Consider the following 18002-nt stretch of genomic DNA (forward strand, 5'->3'; position numbering starts at 1 on the left):
TTTTTGACCATGGTTTTGATTTATGGAGGATAGTAGTGAGAGTGCATTCTTTTGTTTCACGGAAATTAGGATAAAAATGGACATGATTCTTTTCTTTATGGAAAGAATAATTTACAATATAGTTGAGGAGGTACTAAAACTGTATTACAATAAACCATTATTGAAAAAGAAAACATATTTAATGGGCCTTACTAAGTTGTTTTTCCTCCCATTATTTCCTTTCCATTTTGGAGTTTAATCTTTCCTGAACTTTTCCATATCTGTATTAATTTTGTTTCCTATTCAGTTCACATTTGCCTAACTTGATGTGTTTATTGTTAATTTTATGGATGCATAAATTAACCAATGGATTATGCCTAATTACCAATAAATATCTTTCGATGTTTAGTTGACTCGTTCATTCACTGAATGCCTAAATAGTAAGGATGAGTAGAGATTCCAGGAATGAAGTTGTATTCATTTGCTAGTAAGTCAAATAGAATATATTAACATTACCTAGGGCATTATTTAAATTTAGCACAAAAATACATCATATTCACTATTTAGTATTTAAGGGCAGTTAGATGGTTCAGTGGATAGCATGTTGTATCTGAAGTCAGGAAGATTCATCTTCCTGAGTTCACAGTCAGTCTCAGACAATTACTAATCATGAGACCTTGGGCCAGTCACTTAACCTGTTTGCTTCAGTTCCTCATCTGTAAAATGAGCTGGAGAAGGAAATGGCAAACAATGGCCAAAAAAAAAAATTGGACCAGAAGCTAAAAAATGTGTGTCCTATTTTAGGTAGTGTTAACTACTTAATAACTATGTGACTTTAGACAAATCACTTGTTCCCTCTGAGCCAGCTTTTTTTCCCCAATCCACCAAATAAGGATAAGAACTCATCTTTATATAATCCTTTAAGATATTAAAAATGCTTTGCATTCATTATTTTGTTTTATCGCCATAAAAATCCAGTGAGGTTGATACTGTTACTGTCCCCATTTTACAGATTTTTACATGACCACTTAGATTAAATGACTTGCCCAGAATCACTTTATTTGTGTCTGAGACAGAATTTGAATTTAGGTCTTTCTAACTTCAAGACCAGTATTTAATCCACTACTCTGCCCAACCTTTCTGACACCACAAAATTGCTATGAAGATCAAATAACCTAATGTGTATATAAATTATTTGGAGAGCTCAGTAAAAGCATAAAGAATTACCATTATGTTAAAATAATATAGATGGCTTAGATTTCCCCATAGGAAAGGACTGATCTTGCCTAAGGAAATTTTTACTATGTAAAACAAGCTTGGTGAAGGAATTAGACTCAGGAAGCATTAGAAAAAAGGATGGAATTCCTCATTAGCATGGAAAGAAGACAACTATTGGGGTGGAAGTGAGAAGTGGGGAGGTATCTTTAATGAAAGAAGTATGGCTTTGAGCTTTAAAGGATAGGTAGTTTTATTTAGGAAGAGAAAAATGAATAGGACATTCTGAAAGGATTCCAGGGTGTGAACAAAATTTTGCTATCAGGAATAAGAAATCATATTTGGCCAACACTTGAGTATTATTTATTTAACCTTACTTGCCTCAATTTCCTCATCTGTAAAATGATCTGGATAAGGAAATGACAAACCACTCCAGTATCTTTGCCAAGAAAACCACAAAAAAGGTTATGAAGATGAGGACACGATTGAAACTGAATATTGGAAAGAAATAGTTTCACTGGGGCCATATTGGTAAAGGTAATTGAATGCTGAATTAAGAAGTCCAGACTTTATTCAAAGGGTAATGGGAAAAATTTTTAACATAGGTAGTGACATGGATGAGAGTAGTAGTTTAGGAAGAATAATCTATCACTATGTGTAGGATAACGTGGAGGAAAATAGTTTGGAAGTAGAGAGGCCACTAAGGAAACTCCTGCGGGAATACAGTTGTGAGGGGATAAAATTCTAAAATTGTTTGGCAGCTGGTGAAGAAAGAGCCTGCTTTGGCAATCCTATGGCTGCAAATGAATTGTTAGCATAGTTATATAAACATATCTTATAATATTTCTCTGACTAGCCTCAGTCCATTGTCACTCATTGCATAGCAACTGCTAAAGAACCCTATTGTCATTTACTACCTTGGATCTAGGTCTTGATCTGCAGAAGTATATTGCAATGTATATTGCTTCTTTACTAATATTCTGGTTTTAGAACTTTTCTTCAGAAACTTGCACTGCCCTGTAAACTTGCTACAACCACAAAGGAGGTCAGAAACCCTGGCTGGTGGATTCATTAGTTCTCATTTCCTTAATCAGAACCTAAATTGGGAGTGGGGAATGATAGATCAGGGTGCATTCAAAAATTCAATTTTTAGAAACTATTTTCTATTCCTTTCACAGTAAATGGTTTCATAGAGTGGCACAGCCTATACATATTTGTATCTACTTCTAAATTATGTCTGTGTTCTTGAGAATACTGAGAGTTTGGAACCATAGTCTTAAGAAAGGGGTAGTAAAACTCCACCTTATCAAAATTTATTCAGATGTTAAACTGTAGCTTCCTTCCCTTTGGCCTTCCTTTTAAGAACTGTCCTTCCCTACTGTCCTAAAGTAGACAGCCATGGTGTCTGAGACTCGTTTGTACAGCAGGCTTTATGATAAGTGTTCATGATCTGTTCTGTCAGAAAGAGAGAAAGAGAGAGAGAGAGAGAAAGAGAGAGAGAGAGAGAAGAGCTTCCACTTCATATTGCTTCCACTAATCAAAAAAAGAATTTTTAATCAATGTGGGGGCCGCTTATAGTATGACCTACTGAGAGTGGGAACAAGGGTTATGTAGCATATGAGTAGTAAATGGAGGATGGCTTTGATTAAGCTCTGCAGCAATAGATTCCAGGAAGGTTTATGATGCAAATTAGGAATACTGCAGTATAGAAAGCATTTTACATTCAAACCTTAATGCTGCATTCTCTGTTCTCTGAGTTTTCATCTATTTTATCTTTGTGGGATTTTTTTATTGTTGTTGTGGATAGGGGGAAGGTTCTTTTTCTAATATTTAATTTTAAAAGATGACTAGTATAGCAGGAATACCAACCTAGAAGGACAAATGTGTCACTTGGTAGTATGATTAGGGATTGGTCTTCAGACAGGCATATAGTTTAAAGAACATGTGTGGTTCAATTGATATCATGCATCCCTGATGCTGATATTTCTTTGTGCTTTTCAGATGCTCCCTACAGTTGGTCTGGCTCGTACCTGACAGTGAACGGGAAGTCCCCAAGACCCTGGAACACTGGATGGAGGACTTTAATTAAAGGTGCCTCCAATTCCTAAGCATCCACAGATATTGTGTTTTAGTGGATGTTCTGTGGAGATGGAGATTAGTCAAGACTAGTATATGTGTTTATTTTTAGCCTCAGGAACATGCTGTATGTCACTTCTTGACTCTAAATGTCAGTTAACGGATAGGTTCGTTAAAGACATCTCTGCAATGGGGTAATTACTGCAATTTATAACACTGTGCCTATACCAGGGAGACTGACAGGCAGCTCTTTGCAAAATTTAGCAGGCATCAGCCTTTCTAACACTTAGGTGCAGAGATGATGGGTTTTTTCTAGGGGGGAGGGGAGAGTGTAGAGAGGTAATTTTTTCCCATTTCCACAAAAGCAGACTAGTCAAGAAACATTCTTCTAGTAATTTATGAAGATAGTTTCCTTACTCCTTGAATATTACTTGAAATATTTAATCCCTAATTGTGAATTCTGGTCTGATTTCACTTGAGAATTTCAGTTCTTTCTACATTTGGCTTCTTTATTATACTCAAGTGCTGTTTTGTTTTGTTTTGTTTTGTTTTCCCAGAGAACTATTTTTCTGAGAGGTGGAGGTGGGGTTGGGGAGATTTGGGCTGCTTCTTTTTTCTTACAATTAAGTAACGGATCTCCCTACCCCAAGCATCTCTCTTCGTTCCATACTACTCATAATCACCAGATTAATTTTCCTAAAACTTTGATTTGAATACTTTATGTTTCTACTGAGAAACTCTAAGTGGCTTGCCTTTGCCCACAGGATAAAATCTCAACTTCTTAATTGGACACTCAAGACCCTCCACTGCCTATAAAAATCATCTGGCCAGCTTTACTTCACATCCTTGTTCATATTGTTCACCCAAGTCCCACATTTGGGATCTTTTTAAAAATTACTTCCCACCCCTCCTAATTCTTCCAACAAATTCAACAAACATCTGTTGTATATTAAGAGCAAAGGATTGTTAATTATAGGGATAGTTTGGTGATGTAGCAGATAGAATCTAGAGTCTGGAGTTTGGAAAATTCATGTTCCTGAGTTCAAATCTGGCCTCAGACTCTTCCTGGCTGTGTGACTCTGGACAAGTCACTTAACCCTGTTTGCCTCAGTTTCCTCAACTATAAAATGAGCTTGAGAAGGAAAGGGGAAAACAGTTCTAGTAACTCTGTCAAGAAAACCCCAAATGGGAGAGATAATAACTATCTGTCCTAGGGGTTTCAAAGAAAAACTGTGAAATAGCCTCAGCCCCCAAGGAACTATTCTGGGAAGATAAAACATGAATTTAGATAAGTGCACAGGGATTTTTACAAGGGAGAGTACCAGCACTTGGATAAAGAGAATAAAAAAGGCATTATATAGATGGTGGCACCTGAACTTCACTATGAAAAATTCTGTGATCTGAAGGTGAATTGGGAATGTATTCCAAAAGTGGAGATTACACATGTGCATATGTGTGGGAAAAACTAGCAGACCACTTTGACTGGAATGGAGAGTATATGAAAGGCAGTAATAAGAGACAAGCCTAGAAAGAGTAGGTGGGGGTCATCCTGCAGAAGACTTTAAATTATAGATTAAGAATTTTATACAATTTAAAGGCAATAGAGAGCTGCTGAAGAATTTTGAGGAGAGTAGTGATATTCTAAGATCTGTGGTTTAGGAATATCATTTGGCAAGTGAGTGAAGAATCAGTTGGAGATCTTGAAGAGATTTAAGTTATTCAATGTCCAGTACTTTTTCTACAGCTGTTTAATGATCTCTTCCCTTACCACTATACCCTACTACAGATCATTGCAATGACTGCTTCCTCCCTACTCTGAATTCCATGTATTGTCTCTGCTGCTCATTCATCATGTATCATACATTCCTTTGTGTATGAGTAGGTTGTTTTCTGTCGTTCTGTATATATCATCCTAACCAGATTGTAGTCTTTTTGCATATGGGGAGCATCCCTTGTATCCTTCAGTGTCTAACATCTAATAGGGGCTAAAAATTAATTTTCTCTTTTGATTTCTCTCTATGCCCTGTGCTTCCTTTTCTAGTAAAAAAGGCTCAAAGCAGTTTTATCTATTGCCAGCATGGTGCCACCTTTGATACTGTCAACTTTGCTTATGAACTTGCTACAAGGATAGGATACTAATAGTAAAAATTCATGTTTCTGTAGCACTTTGGGTTGGTAGTTACATATGAAGATTGTTAGGGCAAACATCTAAATATAGTAATGTTTCTTTGTAAGCCAGGTATATAAAAATATGTTCTCCTTAACTAGGTTAATATTCAGAAGTACAGTGCAATGGGGCACTCTCAGAAAGGGTCATGCATAAGCATTAAAATGATTATCTTTACCCACAGTTGGCCTTCTCCAAGCAAATATTTACTTGCTTTGAATATATTTTGAACCCAAACTTTAAAAAGGGACGAGTGTCATCACTTTAAGTTAGTTGAGATTCACTAAGCTGACCTTTAGCTATTTGTCTCAAACCAATGTATTAACTAAGAGGTTTAAATACATGTATTATTTGAAAATGGTGACATCAATTTTTCTAGGGACTTAAATTACTCTGGAAAGAAAAGTGGGACTGATGACTTTGCATAACTCTGCCTCACTTAAATCCAATTCATGTTGAAGTCAAAACATCACCTGGAATGTCACTGGTCTTTGAAAATGAAAGTCAAACAACAACACCCTTTCAGAATGTGTATCAGTCTTTGTGACCTATAAATTTGGTTGTTGATGTGAAAAGTCAGTGCCATCCATAATTAAGTTTCTTATCCATAGATAAATAGTTCTTCAACTTGGGATTTCATTGTTTTATATAAGATGCTTAATACTTTTTCTATACTTTGGTATGATACAGAAATGACTCAGGTTACATTTCGATATGTTACATTGTTGTCTTGTAATTTTTATCACATCATTCCTTCATTTTTGCACCCTTTTAAAGGTAATAAAATGGAAAAAGATGCACAGTGCTTAGAAAATACAAGGACGTGATGAAACAGTGTAGTACTCTTTCAGAGAAGAGAAATGAAGTTGGAATATATAATATATAGATCAAAACTTTTTAAACTGTGGGTCATGACCTCATATGGGGTTGAATAACTGAATTTGGGGGTTATGAAGTTATGATTCATTATCAACAAATGTTTAATTCGTATACCTATTTTATATACCTAAACAACCAGGATCACACAAAATTTTCTTAGTTCAAAAAGGGTAGTGAAGTAGAAAAAGTTTAAGAAGTTGTGATATAGAGGATTATCTATTAAAAGTTAAGGGAAAGAAGGTAGATTGGGGAGCTTAAGGGGAAAAAGTTTGGAACATCTACTATTAGGAAGGAATATAATATAGCCAATGAGATAATTAAAAGGATTTCAATGTAGGAACAAGAGGGCATGAGGTTAGATAGTATAAGTTGATTGAAAACCCAGTCAACATAGTTTAACTATTTCTATCCAGCAGATCCCATAGGACTAGGAGTGAAAGATGGTAGATCTCCATGATGGAGACTGGGAAGGAGTAGTAAAATAATAGTACTACAAGGTCAAGGAAACTCAAAGATCACAAAGTAATTAGAGCAGGATGTTTGGAAGTCATCTAATCTAATGTATTCATTTTACAGGTAAGGAAATTGATGAGTTACTTGCCCAATGTTCCATGGGAAGTAAGCAAAAGAGCTTTTGCAGGTGACTGTTAAGACTGAGGAAGGAGAGAATGAGGTCTGTAGAAGAATGATGGCCTGAGAAAATCGAGAGGAACAAGGACCAAAAGTCTTAATGAGGATGAAGAATGGGCTTGTTAGGAGATTAAGGAATAGGAGAGTAGAGATTTGAGTCAGAGAAAGAAATTCTAGAGGATAGGGTATAAGATGAATAGGAAGAATTGTGAAATGTGATCATCCTTAGGTGGCAAGTAGAATGGAGATGGAGATCCTAGAAATTAATTGGAATTCATCAATTAGAATATTGAAAACTCTAAGGGGGATGGCATAAATAGGTTGAGAAGTAAGAGAAAGTGACTCAGATTAATAGATATTATTGATAAGAAACTGAAACGATCAGTTTATAATTGGATGGTATTTAATTCAAACAGAGCTGATTAACCGATGGCAGTAGAATAAGGATCTAAGAGTAGTAGTATGGGGATCAGGGAGGATGCCATTTTCATATACGTGGAACAGAGATTATATTAGTGATGGAAGTGACTAGGAAAGTATAGGGCTGAAATGAATGGGATGAGGGGAGATGTTAGCTAGGAAATTGTGCCTGAGGCTCTAATATAAATGGCAGATGTTAAATGAGCAGAAAATTAGAAGATAAGCTGGAGGGGAATGTAAATCATAAGGGGAGGAGAGTACTGAACAGACTAAGAAGTTTCATAAAAAAGTCTGCAGAGTTAAGTAGCTTGAGATTCCACTTAGAACACTGGTATCATGGCCCTTTAAGTTTAAAACTTCACAGGTCACGATTGCCCTTTCTTACGTGATATGTCTAAAGAGTTTCTTTCAGAATTTGAAGCTTGAAAATCTGAGGAGGAGGCTAGAGCTGAATGGATACTTCCATCCCATCATAGGTGTTCTTATTCTCTTCACATGGGGCAAAAGGGATATCTCCATAAATAGTGTATGGCTAATCCCTTTTCAGTTTAGGATCCTAATCATCTAGTGGTGCTAGTCCATTATGATTGGGTTTGATGTGTCAGTACCCTATTGTTGTTCAAGTGATATTTGGCCACTTTCAAAATCTTACAATCAGCTATTTTTATCCTTTGAGAACTTATTTATTCATTTATTTGCTTTTCATATTGACTATAACATGGCTCTTGCTATACTGTTAGCATTTGAGAACATCTTTTTCAGAACTGTTTGATACAATGGATATTTTAGTTGAAGATTCATGTTTTTGAAAAGCTTTTAAGGAGCTTCTAATTGCTTTATTTTTATGAGGATAGGAAGATGCATATAACAGAATCCACAAAATGGAAAAGACCTTAAAAGTCATTTAGGTTGGTCTCTATCAGGAGCATAAGTTTCATATATTATATTCCCAAGTAGCAGGACATTGAGTTTCTGTTCGAAGACCATCAGCTATGGGAACTTAGTAGTTCCCTGAGGCTATCCATTATATTTCTGGGCAGCTCTGACTATTAGATTTTTTTTCTTTGTATCAAGCTCAAATCTGCTTCCCTGTAACTTCTTTTTGGAGCTAGTAATGTCCTCTGGATATAGAATGATTATATAGAAACTTAGGGATGACTTAGGATGTCAATGTGTGGTTCACACTGACATTTTTATGCTGGATGCAGATTTATCTACATGCTTGAGAAAATAGCTTATGAAAATATTTGAGCTTATTGCCATGCAGCTGTTGCATATAGAAAATTTCTCTTTGCAGGGATAAAAGGAAGGTATAGAGTTCTAGTTCCTTGAGGCAGTGAGAAGCCCTAAAGATTGACCTTTAAAATGAACTAATACTATGAAATTTTATTTCTCAGGATAATAGCCTTATGAGTCAAAAAGTCCAGGCATAATTGTTTATAATACATATGGAAATCAAGATGCACTTATTTAAGTGTTTGATTTGAAAATCAATTAGTCTGTGGCAGAAGATTTGAATTTCTTAAAAAAAAAACCCACAATCCTCAGGCTTTTATCACCAATAACCAATGTGCTAGATTTTCTCCTGTGTAGTAATTGGTAGATGCTACAAAAGAGGCAACTAGAAATATTTACTAATTGCATTATTTTGCTTCCAATAGATAGTACCACATCTCTAGAATAAGCAAGAAATTCAGTAGAACCTAATTCTGTGACTAGTTATACCTCTCTGGCTATAAAATCAGATTTCTTTTTGAGTTTTACCCTCTTTTTCCTTATCTTCAACTCCCTGACCTCCATCAATGTGGATGTGCCAAAATGAATTTAGTACATGTTTTGCCTAAAGTACTGTGCTGTAGAAGAGCTGGGGGAAGGGAAGCAAATTAACCCAAAGCAGTTTGGAAGCTGATGAGCCAAGATTTTAACCCATATTGGAAATCAGTATTCAAGAAGCTAGAAGAGAGAATTAAAAAAACCCTAAAGATATATATAGATATAAAAAGACTTTTATTCTAGCTCTTCCTCTTCCAACCTACCATGAATATAGCACATATAAATATAAATATATATGTATGTATATATCTATGTATGTATATCTCCAAGGTGGATTGGAGGAGGAACGAGCCAATTCATATTGGTGTGCATATACATCTATATATACATATGCCCATATATGTGTGTGTATTTATTTATCTTTCTTTGATTTATAATTATTCTAGCTTCTTAGATGTTTATCTAAACCTTGGATCATCGGCTTCCAAATTGCTTTTAATTAATATATTCATGGTGGTTTGGAGGAGGAAGAGTTAGAATAAAAATCATGCATCTGATGTAAGAAAATCTGTGTCTTACACACTGGAGAAATAATATAAGAACAGTTTCTATACAACGATTATGGTGGTTGTCTTTCAGGGTTAGCATCTGAATACGTTTATTTGACTCGTAAAATAGGAAAATATAATAGAAAAAAATGGAAAAAAATCGTATCTTGGGGAATGTTGACCATGACACAGAAGGACAGTATTTCAGTATACCTGAGGATATTTTGTTCTTGTTCTTTACAACGTCTTTGAAAGTAAAATGCTTTCAAGTATATCATAACCTCAGAATAGGGTCTTTCAGGCAGTGATAATGTCTTAAACTTGTTTTTCCCCAGAATAGAATATACCCAGAATAGAGTAGCTAGTGGGCAAATATTCATTGATGAGAGATTATTATTATTAATATCATTTGGATGATAAATATTTAATGGATAATTCTTATGGCAACTTGTTGGGATTGGGCTGTGTAGCTCCCATTAGCATTAAAGGTAGCTTTGGGACCAAATTGATTTAGAAAATATATACCTTCAATTTTGCAGAATTTTTTTTATTGTTTGACATGAGATTTGGTATGTAGACATTTGGATCATCTGCTTCCAATGGAAATAATCTTGATGACTTGCAGGGATAGGATGTTTTTACTATATCAATTAGCTTTTTTTCTCTTCACCCTACCCCACCCTGCCTCATCTGTAGAAATACTTGTAGTTGCTGAGGGTTTTTTTTTTTTCCCCTCAGTCATTACCAATTCTTCCTGGCCCCATTTGGGGTTTTCTTGTAGAGAGGATACTGGAGTTCTTTGCAGTTTCCTTTTTCAACTCATTTTATAGACGAGAAACTGAGACAAATTGAGTTAAATGACTTACCTTAGGGCACATGGCCAGTAAAGTATCTAAGGCTTAATTTGAACCCAGAAGGATAGATGAGTCTTCATGACTCCAGACCCAACACTATCTACTGTCTCACCTAGCTGCTTTTAAACTATCTTAATTTTAAAGTATGTGATGATTTTGTAGATGTTTTCTTTCTGTAGAATCAATAATTTTTTTTTTAGTAGATTGAAAGATGCTATTGGACTGATTTTAAATAACATTTTATGAGGGGTTCTTTATAAATGTATTCTATTTGCTTTATAAGATAAGAAAAGTAGCTTTGAAACCTGAATTGTTAATAAGATAGCATGATGGCTTTCTTACTAATTTTTTCCTGGCAAGTTATATATTTTATGTATTTATAGAAATACATGAAAAAATATAAGTTCTTTTACAGAAATTGGGGGATAGTGGAAAAACCATAAGGTCTTGCATTTTTTAAAGAAGTGTTCATTATCTGCACAATTAAGAAAAATTCTTTGAAGTTATGAACCCTGTTGAGCTGTTTCACGCATCATTAAAATACATAGTGTGCCTTTAGCTAACTCCTTTATTTTAATCTGTGATTAGTCATTCTGATCTGTGAATGCCCCTCTAATTACGGTGTTTATAAATTAATATTTTACATTCTCAGATCATTTATGCACCATTTGTTCTCTTTTTTTTATTACAGTATCTTGAATATGTAAATGTTACCTAATTTTATGAAAGTAAAGTCAGCTGTTTAAATCAATTACTCTATTATGGTAGAGTTGAAAGAGTAAGATTTCTTCCTGTGGAGGTATTAAGTGAGCAGTATTAACTAACGGTCAACTCTCTGATGTCAGCTACAATCATTAATAGGTCGAGTATAACCAAGGTTGTACATGAAAGTTTTGAGGGTGATAATATGGGGGTGGTGGTGACAATGACTTTCATTAAATGCATTGCAGGAGGAACTTCAGTGATTATTTATGCTTACCACTTTCTTTTGACTACTTCTTAGATATGATAAACATTTTCAGAGAGATTTGATTAGATTTGTGAAACCATGGTTCTATAACCTAGCTCTTCTGAGTCTGAATCCTAACAAAGATGGCAACTATACTGAGCTGCCTTGTAATAACAGCTACTAAATAAATCTATTGATATTTGCTAAATGTATCTCCTTGTACATATTTATTTCTATAGAAAAAATAGTAGAGAAAGTCTTATATATACCACAGAATATATCTATATCTATCTTTAGAGTATTTCATATAGATGATGTTTTTTGAGATTCCATATTTTCTCTTAGAAATAATGCATATGAAATAACTTTAAATTTACAAGCTACTTACTATGTACCAACTGAACCTAAATTATCTAGTATTACTTTCTCTCATTTTAGTTAAGTAATTTCTATTTCAAGTACAAATATAGCTTAATAATGACTGGTCAGCATTATTTTTCAAGGATATTGTTTGTAAAGTATACTAAACCTCATTTCATTGTTGCCAAACCCTACTAAAATATTACTATTTAGCTAATTGTCCATTCTAGACATATAACGAATTAGCTGTTCTCTGAAGTGTTATTTTACCTATTTCTTGGAGACACTTAACATGGGTATAACACAGCTATAATTAAAATACAAGTTGAATTATAATCATCAAAGCAATTACATTCTTCCCACTAAAAAAGACGATTCTTGACTAGGTTCAGAAGCATAAAAATGCTAAGTTATTATCTTTAAAAGAGGTAGTCAATTTCCTTCCCCTGTTAAATGTTTTTTTTTTTCCTTCTTCTTCTTATCAATCATCTATTACCATGAACAATTTGTATGGTAAATTTATGTTTACATTCTCAAATGAGTTTAAAGCAGGTGAAATTTTCTGGTGAACTGCTATCATATGTGCCAGAAGATTCTTTGGGGATTATGGGTTTTGTTGGATGGATTAGCATCCCTTCCAAATCAGAAATTCTCTGATTCTATGTGGTATATTAAGAATAGGTCTGGCTTCTTTATTTACTTCCCCCTGATATCTTCTTGATCAAGGTGCCTTTAATTGTACTGAGACCTGAGATTGAGGTGTCTGAAATCAGCGATGACACATTCAATGATCTTATTAGCTCCCAGGGGTGCAGGTATCATTTTTAATGCAGATAGATGACTTCCAGTTCTAGATATCCTAATTTTCTCCTGAACCCCAGACATATGGGGGATGTTTAGGATGTTAATGCATTTCCAAAATAATCCCTTTTTGTTTGTTTTTGTTCTGACTTTGTGTTAAAGAAGCTGTGGGGTGGGGGCATTTCCAAAGATGTGCTCATTTATTGATTAATGAAATCCATTTAAATGGGAGATATATTCTTTGCTACTGAGTGTATCTCTATTTAGAATATAGTTATGTTGCATAAGAAGTCTAGCTTTAGGGAAAAGGAGCTTTTGAAATTTTGTCACTTAATTGAGAAGGTTGCTTTATTATTATGTGACTAACTTTGGAAGGTCCTCAATATTTTTTAGAAATTCTTCTTTCCAGAGGCAATAACCTCTTTATTGCCAATTTCAGTGGTCATTTCTTGGTCTTCATCCACTTTAACCTCTTTGCACCATTCGATCATGATCATTCTCTCCTTTTTGATACAGTCTCCTCTCTTGGATTATGCTGCATTCTCTGGGTTGTCTGTGTACCTCTTTAATTATTGTTTTCCTGTCTTTATCACCGACTCTTCTTCATATTCTTCTCATAGTTTTGTCCTCAGGCTATTTCTCTCTATATTGCTCTGTTATTTTGGTGAAAGAGAGAGTAGATCATGCTTTGCATACCTTAGGCTTTATGTAATGTTAATTGTTATTATTTGTGACCTTATCAATTCTTGTGTCTTTAAAGATCAGTTGTAGAAATAGGCTCTAAGCCTATATGGATAACCCGGAGCTCTAATCCTTGTGTTTTTATCTACTTGCTAGGTAATTCCTTCTGGATGTCCTGCTGGTACTTGAAATTCTATGGTTCAAAAATAGAACTAATTATCTTTTCCCTAAAAATCTGACCCTCCTAAATTGTGTATTTTTGCTGTTGGCATCACTGTTCTTAAAATCACCTAAATTTAAACCCCTGAATCATAATAATCCCCTTACGCCCCACATTACCAAATATCTTTATCCCATCAGTTCTCCATGATATATATCATTCACTTATTTCTCATATTTTTAGATTCACTGTAGTTTCAGGCCCTTATTGTGTCTTACGCAGACTTGGTTTCTTTGCCCCCAATCCTACATCCTTTTGCTAAAATATTTTCCTAATACACAGGTTTCACCACATTACACTCTCCTCCCACTTCTTTCCCCCTCCCAAATATCTGTGGTTTCCTATTGCTTATTGGATGAATTACAAATTAATTAACCTTGTGTTCAAGGGACTTCACCATCTGGCTCTGACCTACTTTTCCATTTTTATTGCATACTATCTTCTTTCATATTCAAATGTTTTAGCCAAAATAAACTACTTACCATGCCCTACCTGGTCTTTTTTTTTTTTTTTCTATTTCCATGTATATATTTCTCCTTTCTCTGTCTGTCTGTCTGTCTGTCTCTCTCACACCCCCATTCATACACACACAAACTTTTGTGATTACCCCCTTTCTATTAGAAGTCTTTTATAACAAAGTAAAACAGTATGAAAATGAATGCAACATATGCAACATTTCATATCTGTAGCAATTTCTTATTTTAAAAAATTCACAGAAAACTATTCTCTTTCCTTCCCATTCCTCACTTTATTTTTAAATAGAAAAGAAAACCAAATTCTTTATAACAAATATGCATAGTCAAGAAAAATAATCTCAATAACTAAATACAAAATATGAATCTTATTCTGATTATTCTCTGTCACAACTCCATTTTCTCAGTAAAGTCTTCCCTGATTTCTCCCTCTTTCCCTATGTCCTCAACTATGTGTTTTCTTGTCTGTCCTTTTTCAAATTTCTCATCATTCTGTTTACAACTATTCTATGTATTTATCATGGTATATCCAGATAGGTACAACACAAGGTATCTGTCTTATCAAAATTCTTCCCTCCCCTCCTCTACCATTGTAAGCTTTTAGACTTGAGGCATTATTTAGTTTCATTTTAAAAAACATCTAGTGCCTAGAATAGTGCATTGTGCATGGCAAACACTTAGTGCTTATTGGATTAATATAAAATACTGCGATGTAACATAAAAGTCATTCAGATTAGCAGATGTTCATGTGATCAGTCAATGAATTGCAAACAAGTTGAGTTAGTAGAAAAAAAGTAAGAATCATAGGCGCTGGCTTCGAATAGTGGCTCTTCCATTTAATACTTGTCTGATATTTACCTGAAAAAATGTCTACGTCTATATGTATATGCATATGTATATGGCCACATGCACATACATATAAACACATATGTTACACAGCGGGGTGTATATATAGAGAGGTAGATAGTATAAATGGGAGCGTGGAATTGAGGAGGGAAGGGAAATTAAGAGGGTCGTGTGTGTGTGTGTGTGTGTGTGTGTCAATTGGAGTTAAGTGACTTGTCCAGAATCACACAGCTAGGAAGTATTAAGTGTCTGAGAATGAATTTGGACTCAGGTCCTCTTGACTCCAGGGCAGATGCTCTGTCCACTTTGCCATCTAGCTGCCCCAGGAGAGACATCTTACAGAAGGTGGAATTTGACCTGAATCTTAAAGAAACTCATAAGATGGAGAGCAGAACTGATAATATTTCAGACATGGACAGCAGCCATTGATAAGAAAAGCAGTCCAGAGACTTGGTGTTTTGTGCAAGGAACAGCAAGAAGGCGAGTGTTGGCAGATCATACAATATGTGGAAGAGAATAAGGTGTAAGAAGACAGGAAAGGTAGGAAGGGGTCGAATTGTGAGGGGCCTTAAATGCCAAATAAGATTTATGTATGATCCGGAGGTAGGAGGGCACCTCTGCCACATAATAAGTGACTTGGTTTGACATGTGCTTTAGGAATCACTCTGGCAGCTGAGTGGGGATGGGTTGGAGGAGGGGAGGAATGTGAAACAAGGAGACTGACTATTGAACTCTACTATTGCATTGTAATATGCAGGCTATTATAGTATGGAGTTCAGACATAAGGCAATTCTAAACTCTATCAATCTGTGTGTGTGTGTGTGTGTATGTATATATAAGAGAACAAAAACTACTCCTAAATGATGAGAAATTTAGAGGAACATTAAAATCTGAATTTTGAAATTTCCTAATTGTATAAATTTTTTTATTTTAATCACTTTGGAACAAAAATTTCACTAGTGCAGTGAGAATTACAAAAAGATCTCAGATGATATTCTCTTTTCTTTATTAGCATTTCCTAATTGTAGTTTTCTTTGTCTTACTGTCGTGACTAAATTTTATATTCTTGCCAGTCTCTGCCTGTCCCCTCTTCTTTTTATATTCTGCATTTGTAACAACGCTTCCAGTATATAATGATATACTAGAATTTTAGAAATGGAAGAGACCTCAGGGTCAAACTCCCCCAAATGCCATTAAAACTGAATAAATCAAAATGTGTGATGATAGCACCTATTTCAGCAAAGTTTTATAGATAAGCAAATTGCTAACATATATTTTCATGGACATATTATCAAGTTTTCACCATCTGTTCTTCCCTTAATTATGAATGTAAAAAAGAATTTATTTCACAGTTACATATAATAGAGGGGGGAGGGAGGTATTCTTAAACCTCATGTTATTTCTTTTGTACAGAAGCTTCTGTGCTATTCTGTGGTCCACATTGTGAAGACCAAATTGTTCTCACCTGAAATGAAACTTCTATATATTACAAATTATTTTACATGAAAGGAGTTTATTTGGGTCCTGTTGTTACTAAATATATGTATTTTTTCTTTTTGGTCCTAAAAAAGCCGCACTAAGATAATCCTATGTTAGAAAATCCAGTCTGTGAGGGCTTTCTTCCTTGCCTCATAGAAACACCATTTTAGTGCTGTGTTGCCTGGTAGGAGATTAGCAGCAGCAAGGCACAACAGTCCCTGAGGAAGATTTGGGCCCTGTGGATAAGCAGCTATTTGTGGCTTTGCCAAAAACAGGCTGGGCTTGAAGGTGCTGGCGATACTTGAGCAATATTGATGAACAGCTTTCCATCTGAGCAACCTACAAGAAAGGTCAAAACTAATGTAGCCCTATACCTCCTGATAAATGAGATGTTTTCACTTAATGTAGGCTGCCTTCATTTTGGCACGTTGGATTTATGATACATAGAAGATTTTTGTTTTAGCAGACAGTGTGTCATGATTGAAATTTGGCAATATACCTGAGGCTTCATTTTCTGTCAAGTTAATATAATCATACCAATTCACAGGCCTTGGAGGAAGGAAGTCCTAGGTTCAGGTTCAGCTTAAGCCTCAGGATCCTGGACAAGTCACCCTTCAGAACCTTCAGTCAGCCTTCTAAGACTTAACTTTAGAAAAGGTATTCATCTGCATTGGTAAATGAAAGAAGAAAACATTTGGAGCAACTTGCAGGCAGCTAGGTGGTGCAGTGGATAGAGCACTGGGCTTGGAATCAGGCAGGAAAATTGATCTTCATGAGTTCAAATCTGGTCTCAAATACTAAGTATGTGACCCTAAGTATGTCACTTAAACTTGCTTGTCTCAGTTTCCTTATGTGTAAAATGAGCTGCAGAAGGAAATGGCGAATCATTTTCATTCACATTCTCAAATCATTCACAACTGAATTGACTCAGCAAAAAAAATAAAAATAAAAAATTCCAAACCTTAGAGCATATGTGTGTGTGCGTGTGTACATGTATGTATCATTTGCTAGTTATATTACTATTATTTATTTTCTTTCCCCAGGAGTTCTCTGTTCAATGAAATTATAGGTTTACTCTAAAAGAAAAAAAAATAAGCCATAGTGAAAGAATGCATTTAAGTAAGCTTTGTCTTAACATGACCTTTTGATTGCGTGACAATTTGATGAATTTAGTGACTATGACTACAGAGATATATTTTGGCATTATATTGCTATAAGTATAGCCATACTTGGACATTAACTAAAGCAATAATATTTATAACACTTAATAATAATCAATAATACTTATAATGCTAATTTTTATGCTACCTATTTCATAAGACATGTGGGGAAATGACTTATTATATGGTGAGAGCTACATACATGTGAGTTTCATATTCCTAGTCAACAGTCTTAGGAGGTAGGTAGAGTGACTTTTAAAAAGAATCCTCACTTATATCTAGTTCTTTTTTTATTTTATTTTAGTTAGTTTTTTGTGTATTTTATTTTAGTTCTTTTTATGTATTAAATTGTATTATTATTTATTTTAGTTCTTTTTTATTTTATTTAGTTCTTTTTATGTATTAAATTGTTTCCCCACCATAGTCTTGAGAGATAGGTAGTGTGGATATTATTATTTCCATTCTCTAAAGGGAAACTGAGCCACAGAGGGG

General features: G+C 34.7%; 1 protein-coding gene across 6 annotated transcripts in view; it reads left to right on the forward strand.

Moving 5' to 3' along the window:
• Positions 1–18002, forward strand: part of APBA2 (amyloid beta precursor protein binding family A member 2) — a 339818-nt gene that overhangs the window by 55473 nt on the left and 266343 nt on the right. For 5 of the 6 annotated variants that reach the window (XM_031955464.1, XM_031955470.1, XM_031955469.1 and 2 more), the window contains exon 2: positions 3196–3285. The exons of the other annotated variant lie outside the window; for it this stretch is intronic. The gene's annotated coding sequence lies outside the window, so the exon portion shown is untranslated. The remainder of the gene's footprint in view (positions 1–3195; positions 3286–18002) is intronic. 6 annotated transcript variants of the gene reach the window in all.

The sequence above is a fragment of the Sarcophilus harrisii genome, chromosome 2 (assembly GCF_902635505.1).
Source record: "Sarcophilus harrisii chromosome 2, mSarHar1.11, whole genome shotgun sequence".
In the NCBI taxonomy this organism is placed as follows: Eukaryota; Metazoa; Chordata; class Mammalia; order Dasyuromorphia; family Dasyuridae; genus Sarcophilus; species Sarcophilus harrisii.